This window comes from Natator depressus, chromosome 9 (genome assembly GCF_965152275.1).
Source record: "Natator depressus isolate rNatDep1 chromosome 9, rNatDep2.hap1, whole genome shotgun sequence".
Lineage (NCBI taxonomy): Eukaryota > Metazoa > Chordata > Testudines > Cheloniidae > Natator > Natator depressus.
In genome coordinates this window covers 4,650,246-4,675,343 of record NC_134242.1, presented here as the reverse complement: position 1 = coordinate 4,675,343, position 25,098 = coordinate 4,650,246, and the positions used below count along the sequence as shown (strand labels likewise).

General features: G+C 46.6%; 1 protein-coding gene across 4 annotated transcripts in view; it reads left to right on the top strand.

Moving 5' to 3' along the window:
- Window positions 1-25,098, top strand: part of LPP (LIM domain containing preferred translocation partner in lipoma) — a 423,204-nt gene that overhangs the window by 21,139 nt on the left and 376,967 nt on the right. For 2 of the 4 annotated variants that reach the window (XM_074963360.1, XM_074963357.1), the window contains exon 2: window positions 7,996-8,110. The gene's annotated coding sequence lies outside the window, so the exon portion shown is untranslated. Of the gene's footprint in view, window positions 1-7,995; window positions 8,111-11,813; window positions 11,969-25,098 lie in introns of those variants that run through there. The other 2 variants (XM_074963361.1, XM_074963358.1) reach the window with 1 other exon arrangement.

Sequence of the window (25,098 nt, the reverse complement as noted above, 5' to 3'; positions counted from 1 at the left end):
GTTAGACAGGAGTGAACAGGTGGGAGGCTGTGCTGGATTACTGCTCAGATTGTGCTCTTCCCTGGTAGAGGCAGTTGGCTTCAGCTTCCCTTGTGATCCTAAGCTCCATGACTGTCCTGTGGACATTTTTATGCGCACGTTTCCCTCCATGGGGGCAAAGGCTGAGTCAAGCCCCATGCGCTGTCCCTCCTGCTAAACCCGAACTATACCTTTTAATGCAATCCCCCGCCATTCCCAACATGATAGATGGCACTGTTAGACACTTCAGAAGGAGGGCTGCATTCTTAGACACGGCACCTGCTTCAGAGCCCACTCAGGTTGATGGGAGTTCTTCCATTGACTCCCCTGGGCTTTGGATCAGGCCTTAGGTCACTTGTCCCTTTCGCTCTGCTCCAGATCTGAGCCAAGCTTCAGATCTGCAGTGGAGACATGGAGCAGAGGTGTTTCACGTTACAGGCTAGAGCAGGGGTGGCCAACCTGAGCTGGAGAATGAGCCAGAATTTACCAATGAACATGGCCAAAGAGCCACAGTAATACGTCAGCAGCCTCCGCCCCCCGTAGCTCCTCCCACCCACCGGCAGCCCCGCTGATCAGCGCTTCTCTGTCCCTCCCCGCACCTCCCGATCAGCTGTTCCATGGCGTGCAGGAGGCTCTGGGGGGGGGGGAGGAGTGAGGGCAAGGCAGGCTCAGGGGAGGGGGTGGGAAAGGGTGGAGTGGGGGCAGAGCCTGTGGCAGAGCCAGGGGTTGAGAAGTGAGCACCCCCCGGCCCGTTGGAAAGTTGGCGCCTGTAGCTCCAGTCCCGGAGTCGGTGCCTAGACAAGGAGCTGCATATTAACTTCTGAAGAGCCGCATGGGGCTCCGGAGCCACAGGTTGGCCACCCCTGGGCTAGGGGGCTTTGTCCCTTCCAACTTGCCTCCCTGGAGTTACCTACATGTCGGGTTCTCGCTAGGCTCCAGAGCACAAGGAATTCAAACGCAACCTCCTCCTCCAGCCCACCGTGGTGACTTTTGTCCTTTGCAGTAGCTGACAGCAGATGGGCATTCAGGCAATGGAGAGGATGGGTGGCCCAGCGCTGTGGAACAGCACATCCCAGCTCATGCTAGGTGCGTGTTGTGAAGGAGTGTAATAATAATAGCAGCTCTTAGAGCTGGTCAAAATTTTTTCATTTAAAATAAAAAAAAAAGGATGGTAAGTAGCTTTTTAACGAAAATGGACATTTCTGCTGGAAATGCCCAGTTCTGATTAAGTTTTTCAGGTTTTTGTTAAAGAACTGAAACCCTACAAACATTTGACTTTTTTGATGGAAAACTCAAAAAATAGTGTTGAAAAATAAATGCTTTAATTAAAAAAAGCCTCTCTGGAAAACAAAATCTGCCCCAGTTCTATTTCTGTGCTGGCTAGGTGTAACCCTTACTTTGCTCGCTTGCTTTGTGAGCCATCGAAGGAGAGACCTCTGGACTCTGTGCTGGTGTCGCAGGCCTGAGACTCTAGCTGAACGAATGGAGCTCCTGGGCCGGTTAGTTTGGACGGAGATTGGGACAGGCGCCAATCCATTGTTTATGGTGCCAGCTGTTTGGAGAATCCGTCTCCTGATCTTGCGGCTTTTGGAGAGGAGTGTTAGATGATAAAGCAAAGCAACTAAGACCATGAACTTTTAATGTAGGCGTTGGGGCCCGATGACCTCATTCTAAGCCTCTCGCTCTGTCTAAGTCTGAAACTATGACAATTTAGTATTAAAATGTCAAATGAAAGAGAATAGCTAATGTTCACTCATCCCAGGGCACTGTGCTATTACTCAGGGGTCGGGGGAAACAGACATTTCTAAACCAGATGTAGAGATTTACTGGTACTACTGAGTGCCTTTTGATTATACTCCTTTTTAGATAATGGGCGATAATGCCTTTAAAAATACGTAACCTCATGAAAGGTTGGTGACGTTGGGAATCAGTCGATTGTGAGATCTGGTGACCCATAAGAGTGAGCTGGTGAAACGAAATGTAATTGCTTTAATGAAAGTGCATGAATGAACAAGATTGTCCAGTAGTTTAGGTCCAAAGTTAGAATTTTGCTTTAATAAAAATCTAATATGAAAGCCCCCCAAATTATTTATTTTATAGCAGTAAGTTCTTAAGGGTTGCCTTGTGCTTATTGCTGTACACAAACGTGGAAAGCGGCAGTCTCTGTTCTGAAGGGCTTAAAATACATACAGATGAAGGAACATTTATTTTGTTCTAATACAAACCACACTGCTCCTAGTTATGTTCACTTGTATTGTAGTAGGTCTTAGTAATCCTGTTGTACGAGATGCTGTACAAACATCTACAAAGAAACAGTCCCTGCCCTAAGAGATTTCGATCTAAATAGTATCTGGCTAAATAAGGCATGGGGCTGGGAGTCAGGAGATCTGAGTTCTGTTCCTGGTTCTGCCACTGACCTGCTCCATGACTTTGGGCAAGTCACTTCCCTTCTTTGTGCCTCAGTTTCCCCTTCCATCCTTGGTCTGGCTTGTCTGTTTAGATTACTGTATAAATTTTCGGGACAGGCACTGTCTCTTGCTCTGTATCTGTAGGCTGCCTGGCACAATGATGTCCCAATCTACCCTATTAATGATAGTCTGTGCAACCCTTTTTTTGGTTTGAGATTGTAAAATATTCCCTGTTGAAACTGAGACCCTGCAACTGGTTTCTTTGTTGGATCAGAGAGGAGTCCGAGGGGAGACGCAAGTGAAACTGACTGGTGTCGTTCACAGTGTCTAGCCTAAGTGAAATGTAGACAATAAATGGTGAGAAGTCAATTCAGCGGTTTTGAAAATAATCTGCTTTCAATAATCTGGGTGTTGATTAGCCACAAGGGGATGGGGAGATGTTTAAAAAAATATACAGGGCCTGATTTTGCTCTCAGTTATGCACAGGTGTAAATTGGAGTGACAGCTGTTGGCAAACGTAGGTCAGTGCAGAATCAGGCCCAGGATTTTTAGTCTGTCAAGGTCCATTTTAATCAAGGTTCATGATGACTGATCCCTCTTTCCTTCCTTACTGCTCCCCTCTGGTGGCTTCCTTTGAACCTCCGGCTCGCTCATTTGTTCCCCGGGAGCCCCTCCCGGATGCACTTCAGTTTCCCTCGCTCCTCAGCCTCCCAGCCTGCCTTTCTCCTCCTTTCCTCACCTGCCTGCAGAGGCAGCGGTGTGTACGTTTTAAATAATGCCATCTACAGTGGGACCTGCATCATACTGGGGCCCCACGAGCTGGCAGCCCTGTGCTTTGAGGAGCGGTCTGCAGAATCACAGCCCCCGACTCTGTCTGCAGAACTGCAGGGAGGGAGAATTTACTGCCATTCTTCCTTCCTGGGACAGAAGGGTGGAGCTGGAGAAAGGAGCCACTCATGGCATGAATGTTTTCCCTCTCTTGGCCCCTTCCGGTTGGGTGCCTGGCTTGCTGAGGCACCCTAGTACTTGTCCAGTGCAGTCTGAGCCCTTCTGTTCTGCACTGCTCTGAAGGAATGCACTGCGCAATAAATCTATAAGGTCCCTTTTTGGGGGACAATTTTATGACCATTGGGAGTAAACCTGAAGCTTTAGTGTAAAGGCGAAGTTGATAATTTGTTCCTGCAGCCAGGTTTGCTGGCTCAGGAATGCAGGCAAGGATGGAGGTGAGGTCATGGTTTACATAGGAAAGCCCTCCTGCCCTTATGTATGCCAAGTCCTGTGGTTGAGATGCTCCTCTTACTGGAGCTAATTTTACCCATCAGCGCGGACGCAGCTGGCCTGTACTGCCTCTGACATCATCCTTCCTTTCGCAGGATGTCCTGAGAGCACAGCAGTGGTGAGTCCCAGCATGTCTGACATGGACACTCCAGTTGTGGTTGATTTAAAAGCCTTAGTTATCAGAACAGCTCGCTGCTGGGCACGATAGATTAGGAGAGTGCGCACTTCATCATGGGTGGAAACCTCCACTGCTGTAAATTAGCATTGACTTCAGTGTAACCGTGCCGATTTACACCAGTGGAGTGTCTGGCCTCCTGGTTTTCTGCAGCAAGCCCCCCTCTGAGAAGGCAGAAAGTGAGTGGTAACTGTCACTCTTTGACTCAATTCACTTCCCAACAAGGGTTGGCTGTTGGCAGGAGAAGAAAATCATCCAAAAAAAAAAAAAATGAGAAAACCCACTTCCAGCTTATATTTTTTGCATGTTTTTTTTATTGAATTCTTTTCAGAAAAATTATTATTGTCAATGTGTATAAAATAATATAACCTAATAAACACAGAAACCAAATAAACTTAATAATGACCCGATCCTGCAAACAGTCACTTGGTGAGTAAGAGTGAAGTTACCCAGATGTGTAATTGTTGACAAGACTGGGCCCTAATACCAGATAGGCCTAATCATAATGCTCTGAAATATCAAACTGAACTGCTTAATATAGGCTCCGCAATCAATGTGCAGGCACCAAAAGGTGAGCGGCCTGGTTTTTCGGCAGTGCTGAATATCCTGGAATCTCCTTCAAGTCCATGGAAGCTAAAGGAGCTTAGCAGTCCTGAAAATTAGGCCATTTATATTTAGGAACCTAATCTTGAAGATTTTGGCAACGAATCCCAAGCATTGGACACCACGGGTATTAAAGTGTAAGACTGTATCATTCTAAATCCTCCAGATTTTTAAAGTGTTTTTCATTTCAAAGGAAAAGGTCAGATAGAGGTGGCTTGAAGTCTAGGGACAAAGGGAGGCAAATTAATTTCCCCCCTCCTCCCCAGGCACCTGTCAATCACACACCAACAGACCCCTGTTAATTCACACTGATAACTAACTCATTGAGAGCTTGCCTACACATTATTTTAACTGTATCGGTGTAGCTAAAGGCAGTACAGTCCCTCCAGCGCAGACATGGTTTCAGTAGTCCAGCTGTTCTTTACTGGAAGGGGAGTAAGCTACGTTGGTATAAGGCATCTTCATACCAGTGTAATTGCATCTACATTGGGACTTTTACTGGTATCGCTATTTCGGTTTAAAAAAAAAATCACACCCCTATCCAAAATAGTGACCCCAGTAAGGTTTTCAGCTGTCAGCCAGGCCTCAGAATAGATAAATGTTGTAAATTAGCAGAAGAGCGAATGAGATCTATTTTTTTAAAAGGCTGCTACATCATACAATAGTTTTGACAATTGCCACTTTAATGGCTGAGATTTTCAAAAGTAACTAGTGGTTGTGGGTGCCTCCATCTTTGAGTGTCGAACACGCGAGACAAAGGGGTTTTATTTTCAGAAACTCTGGAGCACCAGTCATCAGGTTTGTTATCTTGGGCACCCAAAGAAAAAAAAGAAGATGGGCAGTGGCAAACAACATCCCAAGGAAGGGTCCCAGCCAAGAGGTCTGAGCCCAGGAGAATGTCCCATGGCACAAACCCAGAACGAGTGAATAAACAGCCGACTCCCAGTTGGCTTAGAAACACGTGGGACCCAGCAGCAGACTAGTGTCTGTACGCAGTGGTAACATTTAAAAAATGTTTTCGTCAAACCTGCTGAACACAAAGTCTGATCGGAACTGTTTTAAAACCAGGTCTGGTCACAGGAGCATTGTCTACACTGGGCTCCCAGTGGCACTAATGCTGGCTCAGGTGAACCAATCTTAGACCTAGTGGGGAATGGTCTGTAGGTTTCCCCCATTGCAAATAAGATCTCAGGGCATCTTGCCAGGAGCCTATGGGCAGCACCTAAATCGCATATAACTCTACATCAGTTTTACATGAAATGTAAACACACACACCCCTAATATTTGCTTGTACTTGTCTCCTCTTTGATGGATGGAGAGCATTTGCCTGTTGGCTGAGTTTATCCGCAATAATTTTTCATCTTTGTCTGTACTGTGCAATAAGTTGAAGAGGCCAGTAATGGGCTGCGTTTTAGGCTGTTGTATGTAGTCTGTCTGTGGCTTGGCTCTGCCTGTTTTAAGTTATAGGTCTGGTGACGCCTGCAGTAAGCACTAGGAAGGCTGATAACTCTGATGCCTCTTATTCCTGAACATGAGTCAGATCCTGAGATGCATCAGTGCTGGGCTGAGTCACAGGGAGAGCATACTAGGTTTGATCTTGAAAGGTGCTGAGTGCTTTGACCCAGTGCAGCAAAGCACAAAGAACTGTGGAAACACAGGGCTGGAAGGGGCCTTGATAGGTCATCTAATCCAGTCCCCTGTATTGAGGCAGTGCCAAGTATTGTCTAGACCATCTCTGGCAGGTGTTTGTCTAATGTGCTCTTAAAAACCTCATGCGATGGCGTTCTGCAACATCCCTGGGTAATTTGTTCCAATGCTTAACCACTGTGACAGTTAGGAAGTTTTTCCTAATGTCCAACCTTGCTGCAATTTAAGCCTATTACTTCTTGTCCTGTTCTCTGTGGTTAAGGAGAACAATTTGTCACCCTCCTTTTTGTAACGGCCTTTTATGTACTTGAAGCCTGTTATCATGTCTCCCCTCAGTCTTCTCCTCTCCAGACTAAACAAACCCGTTTTTTTCAATCTCACCTCTCATAGGTCCTGTTTTCTAGACCTTGCATCATTTTCGTGGCTCTCCCAGTGACTTTTTCCAAGTTTGTCCACATCTTTCCCGAAGCGTGTGGCCTGGAACTGGACACAGCACTCCCGCTGAGGCCTCATCAATGCTCGTTAGCATGTGAATAGTCCCATTGACTTCAGTGGTACTACTTGGGATGCTTAAAGTTGAGCACATGCCTATGTGCTGTGGATGGATCAGGGAAGAGTGCTGAATACATTGCAGGACTGAGCCCAATGCAAATTAACAACTTTTCCACGCTAGGGGTCTGCTCCTGTTGAAACCTGTGGCAAAATACACCCTTTGATGTCAGTATTGCAGCGTCAGGCTATCGGTGCAGAAAGAAACTACTCTTAAAAAGGATATTTTGCAAATGGGAGGGGAAGGAAATTATCCTCCCTTTGGAATCTGTACCCTTTATAGTCCTGCTGGGGAAGCAACAGAAGAGGTGTCCAGTTTGTGGGGAAAACTAGGTGCCTTCCTCTTGCATGACTGCAAACAGTCTAGACGTAACTGCTGGGGTTTTACTACTTGTGATAGAAAAATATTTCCTCGTAAGTAGCACAGGTGAGAGAATTGCAAGCCTCAGCTGAGTGGTTCTAGCATCACAGCCACAAATGGAAACTGTGCAGCCTGATGAACCCTAGTGGTGTGTCTCAGCGCACCACACGCAAACACATCGGTCATGTGGGTTGGCCACACTTGGAGTGGCAAAGCCAAGATGAGAACCAGGACTCCTGACTCCTAGTGCCCTGCTCTGACTGGTGAAGAATAACCCCGCTTACATTTTATGCAAGGGTGAAACTGACACAATCCTGAGTTTTCAGGGCTTCCCCTAGAAGGGCAGCAAAATGAAATGTGTAGGAATTGAGTCAGGTTCACTTTGGAGCTGCGGTCCCGTAGCAAGTAGCAAGAGGACCCGGGATGTGGATCCAGCCGAGTGGGAAAGGGAAAGGCCGACAAAAGCTTCTCCGCTGGTGTCCTTACTTTACTCCTGTTGATGATCAACCGTATTGGTCCCAGAACTGCACTAAGTAATTCCACGTGTGTATTACTCTGACTGTGGAAAATGTTGGGGAGGAGGATCACATCCGGCCCCCTAAATGGATAAGGTGGGGTTTAACAGCAACAGAGCAGCCCAGGTATGCTTGCCAGCTGATCATATTCACTCCCTCCCCACCCCCTCACGTCATTTTTGTCTCCTTTTTCCTCCCCCTCTTCTCAGAAGTTAGCATGGTGCCTCGAAAGTCTGCTTCACTCAGTGTCCTGGCTGGCACTAGTTGTAATCCTGTTCGACTTGCAGACAGTGGGTGTCCCAGAGGAATCCACATACTAAACCTCTATCTGATTTTGCAGTACAAGGGCAATGCTCAAAACATCCCAGAAGTAGTGTGGTTTAAACTGCAAGCTTTGGAAAATAATTGTTCATCACGGGGGTTAATTGTGTGTCTTTCCAGGGCTGGGAAAGAAATCCAGGGTTGTGACTCAGGAGGAGACTTCGGAAGGAGGAAACCCTGAATATCTTCAAAGTGCCTTTGTGCATTCATCCAGGAGTGTTCAGCGCCAGAACCGGTACGTAGACCTATTTCTCGTGGAACACGGGCAATTGTGTGCTGGCTTCGCCCCAGGAATTCCAACTCTAGACCCTTGTTTGTGATTTTTCATAAGGAATCGTAATCACTGAATGGAGAGAGGAGGCTCATTGAAGTTTTAGACCCAGGCACTAACTTTCTGCAGTGCTGAACTCCCTGGCACTCTGTGCCTTCTGTGGTGGAGTAGGAGGTGCTCAGCACCTCTGAAAAGCGATTAACGTTCAGAACCCTGGGCTGAGCAGAATTTTAGCGCTTCTGTTGTGCTCACTGAAGTGGGTGTGCTGAGGTCTGACACCAGGTGTGTCTGTAATGTATGTGAGGGGTGTGTGTAGATGTAAATACGTAAAACGTAGCAGTGAGGATGTAGATGAAACATGTATGTGCAGTACACAGTGAAGCGGGAGATCTATAACGTTCAGACATGTATGTGCACGTGTGTCATATGTCATCTGTGTGTACGCGTGTGTAAAGTATTTGTATGCATGCACACATGTACTCTCTGTGTATGGAGCCATTTCATAGCTACCAGATTCAGCCTCCTAGGGAAATGCTTCTGGCCAAGATGATAAAAGCCAGCTCCTGCTTTTCTCTGACTTCTGTCTATATTAATTCTTTGTGACCCAGTGTTTGCCTTTGTCTGCAAATGGGAGCAGTCACACGCCTTTGCGTTAGCACATTTGACAGCGCATAGTTTCAGTCTGCAAATCTGACAGCTGCTTTTGAAATGCACCAGATCCTCGCCTTCTGCATGAGGGCCTGGCGTTCGCCCTGTGTCTCCCCGTGTCACTGCAGAAGCCCCCCGTGGTGTGCGCGTGTTGCAGCTGGTGCGCTCTGTCTGTTGAGACGGTTATGAATCAAATGTACAGAGGGATCCTGGTTACGTCATGTCATTTAGGTGAAATTGGTTGTGGCCTGACCCAGTGGCCTAGTGTTAGTGATCCGTACGGCTGTGCAGGGGACCTGGGGTGGATTTTTTTTTTTTCAGTCCCCAGGCTTTTGCTTCCCAGGCCAGCACAAGCTGAGCGTGTGCAGGGAAGGAGCAGTTTGTGTTGTACATCAGTGATCTCTGTCTGGGCAGAATTTCTCCCTGGTGTGCTTAGATGCCTTGCAGTCTTCCGTGAAGACAGAAGAGCTGATGCGCTAAATAGACAACACAGTAATGAAAAGAGTAAAGTAAAATTGGAGCAAGGAAAACGGGGGGAGATCCTCGGAGCTCCCAGGAATGAGAGGGTAGTGAATAGGCCCTCGGGGCATTTTGGTCTCTAATATGCTCATGTCATAAAAAGACGATGCACTTATTTGCATGTAATGCGATGCTTTGCATGCACTCTCAAGGTGCCATGCTGGCTGTGGTTCACTCTGCGTGCCACTGGTACACAGCCATCGCTCGGGGGAGATTAGCACTTTATTCCAATCGAATTGGCATCGTTTAAACTTGCTGGAAAGTAGCGATCCCAAGACAGGCTGCCTGCCAGCCCGGATCGTTACCTTGACCAGGATGGGTTCGGTCCCCGGCTCTCAGCCCGTTTTTCTCTTGATACATTATCTCTGGTTGAGAGTCCAACCCTTCCCTGTAAAGTCACTGACCCATTAGCCCCATGCTGCGGGCCAAGTGGCTGTAAATCATATCCTGCCAGTCCCTGTGTAAATCAGATGGGCGCGTTAACAGCTTGCGTTCCGTCGGGGTGCGTTCCCTTAGCCCCCCACTCGCTGCAGCCTGCGTTCCTCTCGTGGTTGGTAGAGCAGGTGGGTGATTTCTCTCTCGAGCTGACACAGCTGATATTTCTTCTCCCGGCAGACGCGATAGCACTTGGTGCTCGTTAAATGTGGCTGGCCCTTTTCCCTATTTGTGCTCTGAGTCCTGATCCACAGAGGGTCAGTGTGCTCCTGTAACAGCTTTTCTAACACCCGCCTCTCTGCTCTCTCTGTGCTGGGCGCTCTGAGGCTTCTGCTGCCCATTTCTTGTGCTTCCTAGTGTCTTGTTCTGCCTTCCTTGGGCAGGTGGTTTTACAGAATCTATCCAGGCACTGATAGATCACTTTATCACCACAACGGCAGAGCGCCTGCTCCCACTGATTCCAGGGGATTAGCCCTTGAATGGGATAGAGTAGTCTACCCTGGTGCATTAGGAATGCGCCTGGCTTCCATGCCAAAGGCCAGTGCAGCTGGCACCTTTGAGTGCCGTCATTGGGTTTTAAAAAAGTAAGTCAATGGCCACCTCCCAGGAAAGACCTAAACCAGCAACCCGTCCGAGCTAACACAACATGCTGTGCTCTTGTGCATCCCGTTCATTGCCCTTTGAATTAATGGTTGCTCATGTTAAGGCTCTTACGTTTAAAGGGGGGGGGGGGGCGGGTGTTTATCTCGGTTTTGTGTGCGCATTCTGCCTTGTCAAGCTTTTTGTGCAGTGGGAAGGGCGTTAAACTACACTTGATTCTCTTCCTAACAGGGAAGAGAGCTCTGGTTTCTCCAGAGCAAAGGTGCTCATGTTCTCCATCTCCCGTGACATCAGAACGATCATATCCTTGATCCCTGGAGGCCTTGGTGCCTGCTGTGTGCCCCTCGCTGCCTATCTTGGGTATTTATTTGGCCCCCATCACTGCAGTATCATAGCAGTTCAGATGTATATCCTCACGACACCCTGTGTGGTAGGGCATTGCTATTATCTACATTGTACAGATGGGGAATTGAGGCACAGAGAGGCTAAGTGACTTGCCTAAGGTCACACAGGAAATCTGTGGCAGAGGAAGGAATTGAACCTGGGTTTCTCAGGTCCTAGTCTAGCGCTGTAACCACTGGACCATCCTTCCACTCTGTCTTGATCCCTTGATGCCCCTCCAGAACCCTTGGTGCTGTTTTGATTAAAACCAAATGCTGTATTAAAAAATACCACTTTTTAAAGTTGATTGGCCATACAGAGGCGTTCAGTGCCTCTAAATCTGACAGCATCTTGTTTTTTTGTTTTTGTTTTTTTTAAAAGGCACTATGGTAGCATCAGCTCGACAGCCCGTTACTGTTGGAAATGTTCTGAATTACACATTCCCCAAGCTCCCACAATTCCCCAAGAGGAGTGTTGATATCCCACAATGCCCTGCAGCGAAGTCGGTGGTGTAGGGGACGCCGGGCTGCCTACCCACGGTGCAGTGCACCTTTTGCTGATACTGTCTCTTCCAGGGAGGAGGCGTGGTACCAGCAAAGGCCAATAATGTTGGTAGCAATATGCCTGCAAAAATGCTGCTGTTAAAACTACCCAGTGTAGACTTGTCCCTGGGGTTGGCATTAGGTGGCGTAACAATGCGACTGGGGAGGGTGGGTCTCCTGAGGTCTCAGACCTGTCCCTTGTTGGTTGGTTGCTTTCTCCCCAGTACACTGTTGCAAAGGGAATTAAATCCACTTGGCGTGTGGCACTTCGAGCCGGGAGCTTCCCAAGTGCAGACTCAAGAACTGCAGTGCTACTGGGGCATGCAGCATGGTGTGCGTCCCGTAGAGTTAATAATTCACATACAGCACAGAATTCTGTCTCAAGATGGGCAAGTCGTCTAAGTGGCAAAGCTAGGGAGAGAAGGGTGATTTTTCTGACATCCTTTGGAGTCTTGATCTCCATATTTGGAAATGTTTACCCATCGCACTGGTCTATTGGAAGGGGAGGGGAGGTGACTCAGGGTTTGGTGGAAGCAGGGTTTGAATTCCTGGAGTAAGTTTTTTTTTCCTTTCTCTTTTCCCCTTGTTTTGGAAGCCAGTTGTCGTCAGTTTTCAGCTCTCTAGCTCCTGGATCTCCTTCCTAATGCCATCTGCTTTAGGGGGGAGCGTCTGAGTGAAGGAGATCGTCTGAATTCCAGTAAGTACGTGGTTATTGCAGAAGCAAGGGACTTCGTTTTTTGTTTAGTCAGATGGATTGGTTGGGGGAGGAGGTGAAGCGTGTTATGACCTGTAACCTGGTCTGTTGAGCAGGAGTCAAAGAGAGAGAGACCTCCCGCAGCAATGAGATTTACCTGGTGGATCCATCTCAAAATCAAACCCCAGGCACTGTCATTACCTGAGGGCCTAATGTTTAGCTGTAGCTGAAAAGATCCTTTAAGCAGGCTCCAACTCCGTCCTTTGGTTCCACAGGTTAATGCAGCAGGACAGTAGAGTATTGCAGAGTGAAATAAGTATACCCCTAGAGTAGCATTCGGCAGGTAAAACACAGCTTATGTGCAATTTTGGTCTCATAAGCAACTGCGTGTATTAATGGGGCTATATAACCTGCAGGTATATTTGCTGCAAAAGTTAATATTTAACTACATTTATTGTGCAGCAGGAAGAAGTTTAAGCATTTTAACAGGCTGAGGTTTTTTCCTCCCAAGTTTTCAGTGTATAGTTTTTCCTGTTCTTTTGTGTTTTCCTCTTTAGTGTGAGTATATAATCTGTCCGATATTACAGCTATCTGATTTTCCCCCAGCCCTCCCTTTCCTGAAAGGAAACTACAGTTCATCAAGAAAGGCAGCGCTAAAAAGACCTGGAGCATTTTGTTTCCTGTTTTAGTTGTGGCAACTAAAGCCATGCCCAGGAATTTGGAATTTGTCCCTCTATTTTTATTGCCTTTTGGATTCATTATTCTGTAGCATGTGCAGGGTAATTTCTTTCCCCCCAGAGACGAGGGGGAGAGCTTTTAACGTTGATTCTGAATGGATTGAACGCCAGTGAGTCCTGTATTTCTAATGGAGAGAAGTGTCCTAAATGTTTGAGTTTGGGAGGGGCAAGAATGGGGAGGGGTTTAAATCGCTGGTTGTGATCACGGATATCTATATCTTCTTTCCAACTAGTAAATTTTAGACCGATTGAGTCTGTTTTCTTCATACTTTACCTATTTTAAAGTGTAGAGCAAGAACGAAGGTTTTTTTAAAAAAGGAGGACTTGTGGCACCTTAGAGACGAACAAATTTATTTGAGCATAAGCTTCATCGGAAGTGAGCTAGCTGTAGCTCACGAAAGCTTATGCTCAAATAAATTTGTTCGTCTCTAAGGTGCCACAAGTCCTCCTTTTCTTTTTGCGAATACAGACTAACATGGCTGCTACTCTGAAACTGGTTTTTTAAAAATTATCCTTTTTTTTTTAAATTACGGGAAGGATTTGCATTGGTGCTAACTCAGCTGGGCAACTGACTTGATCATTGTTGGCATCAAATGGGCATCTACTTTAGGGTATGAATCAAAGGGCAGTCAGCTTCTGAATGATCAGGGTAAGTAGGCCAAAGGACTTGTTGGACACAGTCTTGCAGACACTGACTGTGTTTGGAGTTTGCAAATCTCAGTTGCATTTAAACCTTCGTTGATTTTCAACATATCATTTATATTACTGCAGCTCTTTAAGGCCTTAACTGAAATGAGTGCTGTGCTGAAATGTGCCATTGTGCTGTGCAATATAATAATGGCTTTCAGCTTGTGGTCTGTGGATCCTGGGAGTCTGCAGACTAAGATTTCCAAAGGGGTCCACACCTCCATTTGAAATTTTGTAGGGGTCCACAAATAAATAAAGGTTGAAAACCACTGCACAATAGCAGTACATAGTAAGGGCTAGTCATGGTCCCAAAGAGCGTACAGCTTCTGAATCCCAGTCCAATACCTTAATCAAAAGACCATCTTTCCTTTTCTGTACATGTTTATATAAACATGCTTTCCACCACTGGGACTGAATGCTTTCAGTGTCATTGGTGTGCTGTGCTTTTTGGGTGTTTGACTCCTGAGCCTTGTAGGTTTCTGCGAAGTGTGAGTGTCATTTCACTGCCAACACGTCTGTCATTCAGTCATTCTTCTGGTTGGAAGAGGAAAGATTCCTCCAGCCAAGCGCGCATGTGCCTGCATCACTCATCAGGGAAAACCAAGCTCAGGTCCCCACTTCGGGTTGCGCTTGGAAATATGTAGTGACCCCATGCAAGAGTGGGCCCAAAATTCTCCAACCAGTGGATGCTGAGGTTGGTGCTTTTGAGGGGAAAAAAAATCAGATTTGTGCCAGGGCAAGGATTGTGACACATTGTTCATCTGATTCCCCACCCCCCACTCACTGCTTGTTGGAAGAGAAAATGAGCAAGGCAGTGAGGCTTCGCTAGGCGTACTAGACCTGGGCCCCAAGACAATACCAGAGAGAGAGGAAAAAGGCATTTCATCAGGAGAGGCAGGTGTTTAGGGTCTCTCGCCAGCTGTATGAGCACAAAGATGGTGTGATGTGTTATATGCCGCTCCGTCTCATCTCAGCACCAGGAGGGCGCACGCTGGGCGGGCATGAGGGTTAACTGGTCCATGGAGGCTGATCTCCCCTCTCACTTCACTCTGGACTGAGACCCGTTGAGCAAGGCAGTACGTGGGAGCAGCTGATGCTGCTACTGTCCATGCTATCCCAGGGGGGTGGATAACCCGAGGACTGCAGCCTCCCAGAGCAGTCCGTCCAGCCCACCTTTCAAGACTCCAGGCAAACCCTGTAATCACTGATGGTAATCAGACTCTATGATGGATGCCTCGTCAAGGATTGGCATGAGCTCCGTGGATGGAGCCATTAAGGAAAGTCCCGTGAGTTAGGACAACTGTCACAGGATATTCCTATTGAGGCCCAGCAATCCAGAGTGTGCGCCTTATTAATGACTCTGCACTCTGGGCTTGCACGTCAGCGTGCTTACAGAGCTCCTTATAGAGCTTTAAATGCGTTTCTGAAGCATTTCTGGGCAGGCTCAGCAGGTTTCAATGATGTATTGAGTGCTGAGGACTTGCTTTGTCTTCCGTGGGGTGGGAGGAATTGGCTTGTACGCTGTGCTTCATCTCTATGCTGCAGCCTGGTGGAGTGATAACAGAACAGCCTCCAGGCTCGCCCAGTGCAGGATGTTGCTGCATTCAAAGCGTTCTGTTATTGCAGCACAGTAATCTCTCATGCTACAGGAGGAATAAAAATGCCCTGATCTGTGCTACCTTGGGAACCGTTCAAACTTTCCTTGTGGAGGTTAGGGGAAAATACCCAGGTACCAAGGCGATGGGTGCATTGCGATATGAAAGGGACAGAGAATCTGTCAATTTGCCTAGGCTGGGTGGTGGGATTATGGTCCCAGATTGTAATGTTTCTTTGCACCTCTGTAACTGAAGATTTCCGAATCTTTAACAAATATTGAGTCAAGCCGGTGAGCCAGGAGAGAGATTGTTATCCTCGATGTACAGGTGTAGAGACTGAGGCACATGGTGGTTGTGACATAGCCAAGGCACCATGGGAAATTTGGAAATAAAACACAGATGTCCTGATTCCCACAAGCCAATCCTCTCCCATATGTTAAGCTCCTTCTGATCCAGGTAGCTGGAGTTTTGCAACCTTAGGCTGAAAAGTGCTATTACTTATAAAGTATTCTTTTTTTTACTAGTAAAATTATACTCCCACTGAAAATTAATGCAGCGATTACTCAAAGGCAAACTGAAATCTGTGAGTATTTAATACCACTGACGCCTGTTGTCAGTATATGATGTGGTCCCAACAACATATTGTTATGGCAGGAATGCTACTCTGAAACCAGGTAGTGATGTTACTTTATCTTAGAAGTTTTTTCCCCTTAGCCTGTGAGCAGTGTACAGTCTTTGAAGAAATGCTGCATTGTTGTTAGCCTTGTGATCTGGTTCTTTTGTGGGATATGTTGCAAGCAGCTGGAGAGGTGACGGTCTGCCTTAATCTGTCTAATAGAGTCAATTCTCGGGGCAGAATTGCTTTCCTGAGAACCAGGTATTGGTGTTTGGGAGGAGATTTCTGAAACAGCTTGTGTGCTATTTCTGACCACCTCTATTCAAGGACTGGTTTATCTGGTGTAAATAAAGAAGTTACACTAAGAATATACCCAGAGTGTGCATCACCAATTCCTCCTCCAGTAGGAACCTGACCTGCAAAGTCCCCAAATCTGCTACTGCTTGGTAGAGGGGGCACAATATTGAGACTCATCAGTCTGTAAGGAGTTTTCTAACATCCAGCTGGCTCCCTGTGCTAGGAAGGAAGCTGGTTCTTGCTCTGTGCTGGTTGTGCATTGTGAAGCTCCTACTCTGCAGATATCGCAGAGACCAGTTCCAGCAGAGCTGTCCACTGTGGCAGCTGCTTCCCTTCCGTATAGTTTTTGTTTTTCAGATAAATCTCTCCTCATCAGTGTAGGCAATTTTTTCTAAAAAAAGAATTGTTATAATCTGTTGAAATTAAAACCAAAAAGATGCGGGGAGCGGTGCGGTAACTGGATGTTAAGAAATAGAAAACAGTCAATTAAATTGTACATTGTGTGTAATTTTCCCTTGGCAAATTGCCATGAAATTGAAGAGCATTTTAACAACTGGTCATTTCACTTGCATTTGAACTTTGCCAATGGATTGTTCGCATGGGAACTTCAGTCATTTCACAGTGGGGCCTCGTCTTTGGTACCACGTCATTTGCCTTTTTAAAAAAAAAACAAACCAAAAACCCTCTTACTACCCGCAAGAGCTTGTAGTAGTGGGATCATCTTTAGTAAAAGGTGATTTCATTGGAGGGTGCGCCAGCTAAAATGGAAGGAATCGTCTGTCGTTCTGGAGGTGAAGCTTTCCATCAACAGTCACGAAATATGTACAAATGTGATACTTGCTATCTGGGAGGGATTTACAAATAGCACAGACTTGCCATACCCCTAAAAGACAGGAAAGTAATTATCAGCCCCAGTGTACCAATTAGCATTGCAGATACAGTGGTTAAGTGACATGTCTGAGGTCACACAATGAGTCTGTGTCAGAGCCAGGAATAGACTTTAGATATCTTGACTCCTGATGCTGAAGTTGAGCCACAAAATGACTGTGTATCTCTGTAGGGCTTCTGAACGAGGTATTTTTACCAGCAAAGCAGCTGTTGCTAAAAACAAAAGACCAAGATTTTATAAAACAACCAGTGATTTAAGGGGGCCTCAGGTTTTACTACAGCACTACGTTAATGTGCACTAGGGCACTTTTCGTTTGGGCCAGTCAGTGTGCAGCACGTAGGTGCACTTTAGAAGTCACACCTCTCTGGGGCGCATTGCTGCTCTGTGTAGACAAGTCCTGAGACCTCTTAAAGGCTGCTGATTTTCAGAAAATGCTGAGGCCACCTTCAGGTGTCTCAAGCTGGGCACCGCAAAAATGAAGCATCCAGAATCACTAGTCACTTTTGAAAACTGTAGCCCCAAACTGAGCTGCTGGAAAAAGCCACATTGTAGTGGGTCATGGAATTTTTTTCTCATCTCTTCAGCTGTGTAACCTTGCCCAGTACACAGTTACACACATGATAATGTTGCAGAATAACACACACAGTCATAGAACTGCTTATACTGCACTAGGAGTAAGTCGCCGGCCAGCTAGAACATTCAGCACCAGGCAATGTGGAAAGATGTGGGCTAGGCTTGCTACCTTTTTAATGGCTGGTAACGGGACCCCCAAGGCCCTGCCCCCTGTTCCGCCCCTTCCCCCAGGCCCCATCCTTGTTCCTCCTCTTCCCCCCAAGATTAAAAAAACCAACATCAGGGCTTGTCAAATGGCACCTGGAGACACGAGCTGAAACCTGCACGGTCCAGGTGAAAACCGAACGGATGGGCGAATCTTCAGATTCCATTTTGAATGCTTGTGCTTAAAAATTCCTGGTTTCTTCAATGCTGAAGTTTAGGGAAGTGCACTTGGAAAGAAGGGAGGCTATTTTTTGTGTTGTGTTCTTCGTTTTCTGGATGATTGCTTTGTCTACAAGTGCCCTGAATTGATTTCTCGTTTCCTGCTAATCAGCGGGCCCGCAATTACTATTGCCTCTGATTGCAGCAGTGATGCCAATGAGAGCTTTCATGTCCCTGAAGGCTGTGCACTCGAATCCCTTCCTTTCTTCTTGTACAATTTGACTGTGGCCGGGGGCTTTTACAGCTTTGCCTGAAGGGTTTAGATGAGGGTCCTGTTAACACAATACGTTGTTATGGTACAGGGCGGCTGACGTACAAAGTGCGTCTAGAACATTGTGTTGGTTATCAGTTAATTCTATATGGAGAGGCACAAAAGGGCTAAGAGCTGTTTGGGGTTTTTTCAGTGAAATGTCATTGATCGGAAAATATCGATTCGCCAAAACAAACCTGTTGTGGAAACGTATTGGTTTCGACAAAACTGTTGTCAGGAAGGCTGTCCAGTGCCGGATTGGAATTTCTGAACAGCCCTACAGAGAGGGATCTCAGAATAGCCAGGAGCCTGTGGTCGGGCCTGGGTTCGACTCCCTGCTCTGAATCGGGCAGAGCCTCACATGGGGGTGTAGGGAAGGCTGTTTCTGATGGCAGGAGCTGCGAAGGAGAAATCTCAAAAGTGGCTGTTGAAGCTATAGAGACAAGGGACTCGTCTTGGAACTAGTCCAGAACAGGCCCATGAAGGATTTTCGAAGCAAAGAGGGTGTTTGAGAAAGAAGAGTTTGAAATGGATGAGTTGTTGGAGTTTCTGTAGGCTGAGGCATGTCTGAGAAGGTGGGCAGGGGCTAAGGTCCAAAGAACTGGGTCAGAAGGAGGCTGCAGAGCAGGGAGATGCTGTAACATAACCCTAAGTGTTGGAGTATCTTCTTTTAAGATAAGGAACCAGCTGATTGTATGAACTCTGTCAGATGCTTTGTGAGCACTCTTGCTCTTAGGAGCCTATTGACCAACTATCTCATGCTGCTGATGGTCAAGGAGCGCTAATCCTGCTGGGTGACTGCTTCATCATGTGGAGACTTTCCGCTCCAAAGCAGCCAGCCAGTTAATTTTGTCGACTGAGCGCTGAGCGAGGGATTGGATGTTCAACTTCCAAAGTGGCTTTTGCTTCAGGCTCATGGGTTTTTCATGGGAGTTTGGCCCTACCATTCACCCTGGGGCCAGTGTTGTGCACAGAACCTTTCTGTTCTCGTCTTCTCATTCTGATGCACGCCAAAAAAATCCAAAGCCAGGTTTCAAATATTAAGATCTGTGGGCCAGATTCTCAGTTGGTGGAAATCAATGTGGGGTTCAGTGGAGCTACCCTGACTAACACCGGCTGAGGATCTGGCCTTGTGTATTTGGTATCCCAAAATCTTAATGAAAACTGAGTGAAAATGGGGTATAGGGTGGAGGCTGAAAATAACAGTTTAGTCTTTTCTGGCCACATTCTAGCTGTGGATAAGTGTGCTGCTCACACAAGCTTCTGAGACTAACCAATTTATTTGAGCATAAGCGTTCGTGAGCTACAGCTCACTTCATGGAAGCTTACGCTCAAATAAATTGGTTAGTCTCTAAGGTGCCACAAGTACTCCTTTTCTTTTTGCAGATACAGACGGCTGCTACTCTGACACAAGCTTCTGCGGCTCTCAAGGTTTGAGCTTGTGGGTTAGCAGTATTGGTAAAGCTCTTAGTTCATGCACCTCCCCTTCTCAGCCATTTGTGAAGAATGTTGATAAATTTAAGTAATAGTCCGGGAGATAAGAGATAAAGAGAAATCGTCTTGTGGTAACCAGCTTTAGATTAGCATGCTTCAGAGAGAAAGCAAACATAAAGTGGGCTTAATGTTGGAAGCACATGCAGAGCTATCTTGGAATGCTGATATTATTTATTTATCATTTACACAGCCCTGTACATTTATATGGCACTTTACAAACAGCGAAAGACCCTTGTCTGGAGGAGTTTGCAATCACAGTGAGAGGGGGCCCAGGTGAGGGAGGGTCTGGGTGGACTGCTGGAGAGGAAAGCAAGATAAGGAAGGGTTGCTGGAAAAAGGGACTTCTGTGGCGAGGGATTTGTAGGCGGCCGGAAAAGGAGCCTTCGGAGAAATGGATGGAGGTTTGAAGCTGGGAGTGGAAAGCGAGGAAAGGCAGTGTAAGGAAAGAAGAGTGAGAGGGGAGTGAGAAGAGCAACAAAAATGACGACTGACAATTATCTTGACTCCTTTCTTTTTGGTCTGCAGTTTTTTTTTGGCGGGGGGGGGAGGGGAGGAGGAAGAGATGAGTCATTTCCAAAACAGAGCAATACAGAGCATTCTGCTATGTTTTCAGCCCGCTGCAATCAGAAGGCCCTCTTTCTTGGTGCGCTGTGCACCAAGAAAGCTGCTTTTAATAGGAGTAGGGTGGCACTGGGGTGGGTGCGTGTGGCTGGCCCAGGAAAATGACTCCCTGCGGTCAGGTGCCAGCCTTGTGCCCGGGCTGTTGGAGATGCAGCATGGAGGGTGCCTCGGAGGAGTCCATGAAGAGGCCCCCGTGTTGTTGTCGGGAGACTGCCTAGCTCAGCGCATGCCACTACCTTGCCTGGCTGGAGGAGTCACGTCCAGCTCTGTTCCCGTATGAGGAGGCTAACAGCAGTGTGAGGACTCAGACACCGCGTGGGTGGAGACGGTCGAAAGCATCCTGGGGCACTTGCCAGCCACCTCTCAGAGACAGTGTCACGCTTAACCCTTTGCTGCTACTTGGCCATGCATTCTCGCTGCGCAGCCTCAGTGTCTGTCTTCCCAGAGGGGACTGTGTTGAGATGAACATTTTAGTTCTGTCTTAGGGCCCCTGTTACCATTGGTATCTGTGTTTTTCATCATAATACCTCTCTCAGGTGGGGATGTGCTATTATCCCTTTTGCTCGGTGGGGAACTGAAGCGTGAAGAGAGCAAGTGACTTGTCCAAGGTCACACAGGAAGTCTGTCTCAGAGCTAGGAACTGAACTCAGCTCTCCTGAGCCCCAGGCTGGTGAGACAGAAATAGATATACAGGCGGTCCTCGACTTTACGACATTCGACTTAAGACGAATGGCACAACGTTTCTGAATTGACACCCTGATTCGACTTGCGAGCATTGGTTTCGACTTTACGACGCTCGGTCCTGCACTGGAGTGGATTGTGGTTCTGAGTTACGTTTCGACTTACGATTCAATTTTCAGGAACCAATTGTGTCGTAAGTCTGAGGACTGCCTGTAACTTATGCAGGTTTATGCTTGCCTTTCTGTTTCTGAATGGGAGGTGATGGAAGAGAAATGTGCAGTACAGAACCTCCAGCAGTGCAGAGCCACTGGACCGTACCTCTTCTCATTGATCTTTCTGTGACTTCCATTTACTCTAATGTTAGAGGCCTTATCAGTCTGGTCAGCCCCCGAAATGTATCGGCCTTCTGCTTGTAACACTAAGGCTTTGGCAGCTTTTGTTGGATGCACTGGGACTGCAGCTACCCAACCACATCTATGGAAGCCTGAACTTCAGCAAGTTGCCTGCCCCATTGTTATGGTTACCTCTTGAATTCTGTGATACGAAGAATATATGAAAACCTATCAAAAGACAGAAGAAAGCTCGTCATGCTTGTTTCAGGCTTTGCTTTAGGTTTACCAGCCAAAAGTCATGCTTTTTGGCGTAAGTTGCTCATCTCCCAGGTTCAGGAGGGAAATTTCCCCCATGTGCTGCCTTGCACATTGAATATGATGTATAGTTATTTGATCGTCATTTGAGCCGTGAGGCATTGAGCTGTGCCAGAGACAAAGTACTTGATAAGACCAGCATTCTGAACTGCATCACAAATCCTACTTCCTGTGATTACTACAAGAAATATTTCTGTGGTGACCTTGGCTGACTGTTAAGAAGACTGAACTTCTGTTATTCGTGCACCTTTCAGAAGGTGCAAATAAGGCCTCAGATACTGTCCTTAAGCCAGGCTAAGGAAGAGACCACTCTGATGGCCGCTAGGTTTGCGAGGAAGGATTGATGACCTCAGAGGGACCCAGAGTTGCAAAATTTGGCTGTTTCTAAGCTGATGAAGCAGAAACTGAACTTTATTGGATCCAAAGCACACCAAGGACTGTTTACCAAGCAAATAAAGACAGGGTGGCCGGGAGATAAAGAGAGAAGCCCAAATGTGGCTTTGTTTTTTTTTTTAAGTGGTAAAAATTGGAAACCCTGTGTGTAGATAATTAACTTCCATTTTCGCTATTTGAACAGAGCTGTATTTAACTGATAGATAATCAGCTCCTGTGGAAAACGTTCTAGTGACTCTGTACTCCGCATCTTTAATGACCTCTCCTGCTTAAGTATCTGTACTGACGGCCATCTTGCTGAGGATGGCATTGTCAGAGTAAGGCACCAGCCCCTGCACTTGTGTGTGCAAATGGGCACTTGCTTGCTGAACTCTGGTCACAGCTCGCGGATGTGCACATTCAGAGGCGAGTGTAGTAAATGCTCACATAGGTGGACGGTTTCACCTGTTGTGCAGTGAGGCCAAAGTCAGACATAGCGTTACCCTGACTTCAGTGGACTGTTATTTACCCCTCAGTGTTGGGGGGGATGTGTGTGCATACACTGGTTTCTGAGTGGGAGGTGATGGAAGGGAAATGTGATGTTCAGAGCCTCCAGTGGTGGAGGGCTATGAAGCAGATTAGTAATAAAAATGTTCAAAACTACCCTGTAAAACATTTCTGAAATGGGATATGTGGCATACAGTGGGAGTTGATGTCATGGGGTGCAAACGTTTTACTGGGATGAGCACTGTTTTGCAACTTGTGAATAATTTGGCTAGGCCCATAAAGCATTTACGCCAGCATCATCATGTAATAGGGATGCACATGTATGTGTCTGCATAAATTAATGGAGGATAGGTCCATGAATGGTTATTAGCAAAGATGGTCAAGGGTGCAACCCCATGCTCGGGGGTGACCCTAAACTTCTGATTGCCAGATGCTGGGAGGAGAAGACAGGTGTGGATCACACCCATTGTCCCAGTCTGTACATGCCTCCTGAAGCTCTGGAACTGGCCACTGTTGGAGACCGGATACTGGGCTAGGTGGACCATTGGTCTGACCCAGTATGGTCGTTCTTATGCATATATTTATATGTTAAAATGCACATTCATATGTGTGATGAGAATTGTCCTGGAGTATAATGTACCCTTAAATACATATACTTTATCTACATAGGGCCAGATCCGTAGCAAGTGTATGTTGGCTTATTTCCACACCTCAGAAAATTCTTCTTTTGTCAAGGCCATTTTTTCATAACTCTGTAAGTAACTGTTTTGAACTCGTAGTTTTAAAACCCTTTGAAAACTTGACACAGAGACGTTTCTTCCTGAAATGCATTTACTCTGTCTCAGGGAAATTCTCTTGTCGCTCGTGAGTGCTGGAATTTGTGTCCACAAACGCTGACGTGTTTGTACAGTCCCATCTTGCCAGGTGGTGTCTTCTTCCTCTAGTAAAAACAGAGTTGGTTGGACCCCCTCAGCCTTGAGAACAAGTGTGTGTTAGTTTGCCCTACAAAAACATGCAAGTCGGTGCTTATTTGGCTCTGAATCACTGTCCTTGTTGCCTTGAATAATGTTCACATCAACCCCATGGAGCTGATACAAGCAATCGTTTCCAGCACAACTGACCGCAATAGAGTCAGATTCATGCCCAACCCTGGATGACAGAAACAACATTAAAGAAAGAAGAGAAAAGAGACACATTTTTTTCCCCTCCCTCTAAAAGTCTGTTTCCTCAAAACCCTGTTTTCACAGAAGACTCTGTATTTCCTAGAGTCAACATTTCCATGTCTGACAAAAAAAAAAAAAAAGACAAAAAAAAAAAATTGCAGAATGGCAGCATGTGGTCTGGCGTGCTGCCAGGCAGAGCATGCTCTTTGGGGTTATTATTAGGTAGATAACTGTATCAAGAGCTGAAGCGTCATCTTGTCTCTGAAGGCTGCAGCGCTCCGTGTTTGAAATGCTGATATGTTTGAGGCTTATGAGAAAATCTATTGTAGTTTCTCAAATAACTTTCTGCAGCAATAACTTGGTGTCATAGGAGTTCCTGGGGGAGGAGATCGCGGCTCCATTGGGGTCCGTGGCTAGAATTGAGGTTGCAGGACAGCTTCCATTATTGCCCACTGCTTTTACCTGCTCCTAACTTTAATAAAAGCACACACAGCTGGGCTGGAATCTTACATGCTTGGAGCTAGATGTACCCTGAGGTGAATTAAGTTCTTGCAGAACTCGTGGTAGATAGAGGGCGGGCTCAAGAAGGGAGTGTGGGGAGTAGAGGTTCGTGGCTTTATGGATAAATTCAGAGAATGATATTCTGTGTATAAGAGGCATCTGAAAGAATGCTATGTGAGAAAGAGAGCATTGAATCCGGCATCCGCAGTGTATCAGAGAGGGTAGGGGGATGAGGAAGAAGAGATGAGCAGATAAACAAGAAGGGACAAAGTTGTGAAGGGCCTTGGAAGTCACGACATGGAGCTTGCTATGGCAGAAGAGTGGGGAGCCAGTGGAGGGATTCACAGAGCTGGGTGATGTGGTCAGAATCACAGGCCAGGAAAGTTCTTACAGAGTGCTCTGAGATCTTCAGAAGCATGTCTCTGTAACGTTGCTAGATTTGGTCTGTCTCTCTGTACTATCTATATCTGCGTAGGTCTATATATAACACACCAGTGGGAGGTATTTTGGCTGATGCACTCACAATTTTGAGCCACAGCGAGAGATTTAAAAATATCTTCCTGTTCTAGGAACATACACCGTGACAGATGTCATCCAGAGGGGGAGTGGCTTCCAAAAAGGAACACAACATTAGTACTACAAGTGTCAGTATTCTAGTCGATGACTTATTACTTAGATAGCACCACAAGACGTGTGAGTTCCATGATTTCTGCCTGTCAGAATTTTTTCACACATCCAGTCAGGCAGCATCTGTCTCTCCTCTCTCTAAGTTGCTGTTTCGTTTCCTAATGAACTTTCCTAGGGTTTCTAACTAGAAGCCTGGCAAATCAAAGCTAAACAAAACACAGACAATGGGTGAGCAAGGAGTTCATTCTTGTTCATATTGCAATTGCACCCATAAGCTCACCCAGGATCTGGGCCCTGTTTAGGCAGGCCTCCAGTTCACTGCCTCAGAGTTATTGTTTTATTGTAGCATGTCATCAGTTGGCCCCATTTGAGATCGTGGCCTCTTTGTGCCAGGCAATGTTACAAACACCTGGTAAGAGACAGTCCCAGCATTAGTAGGTGAACTGGGAGGAC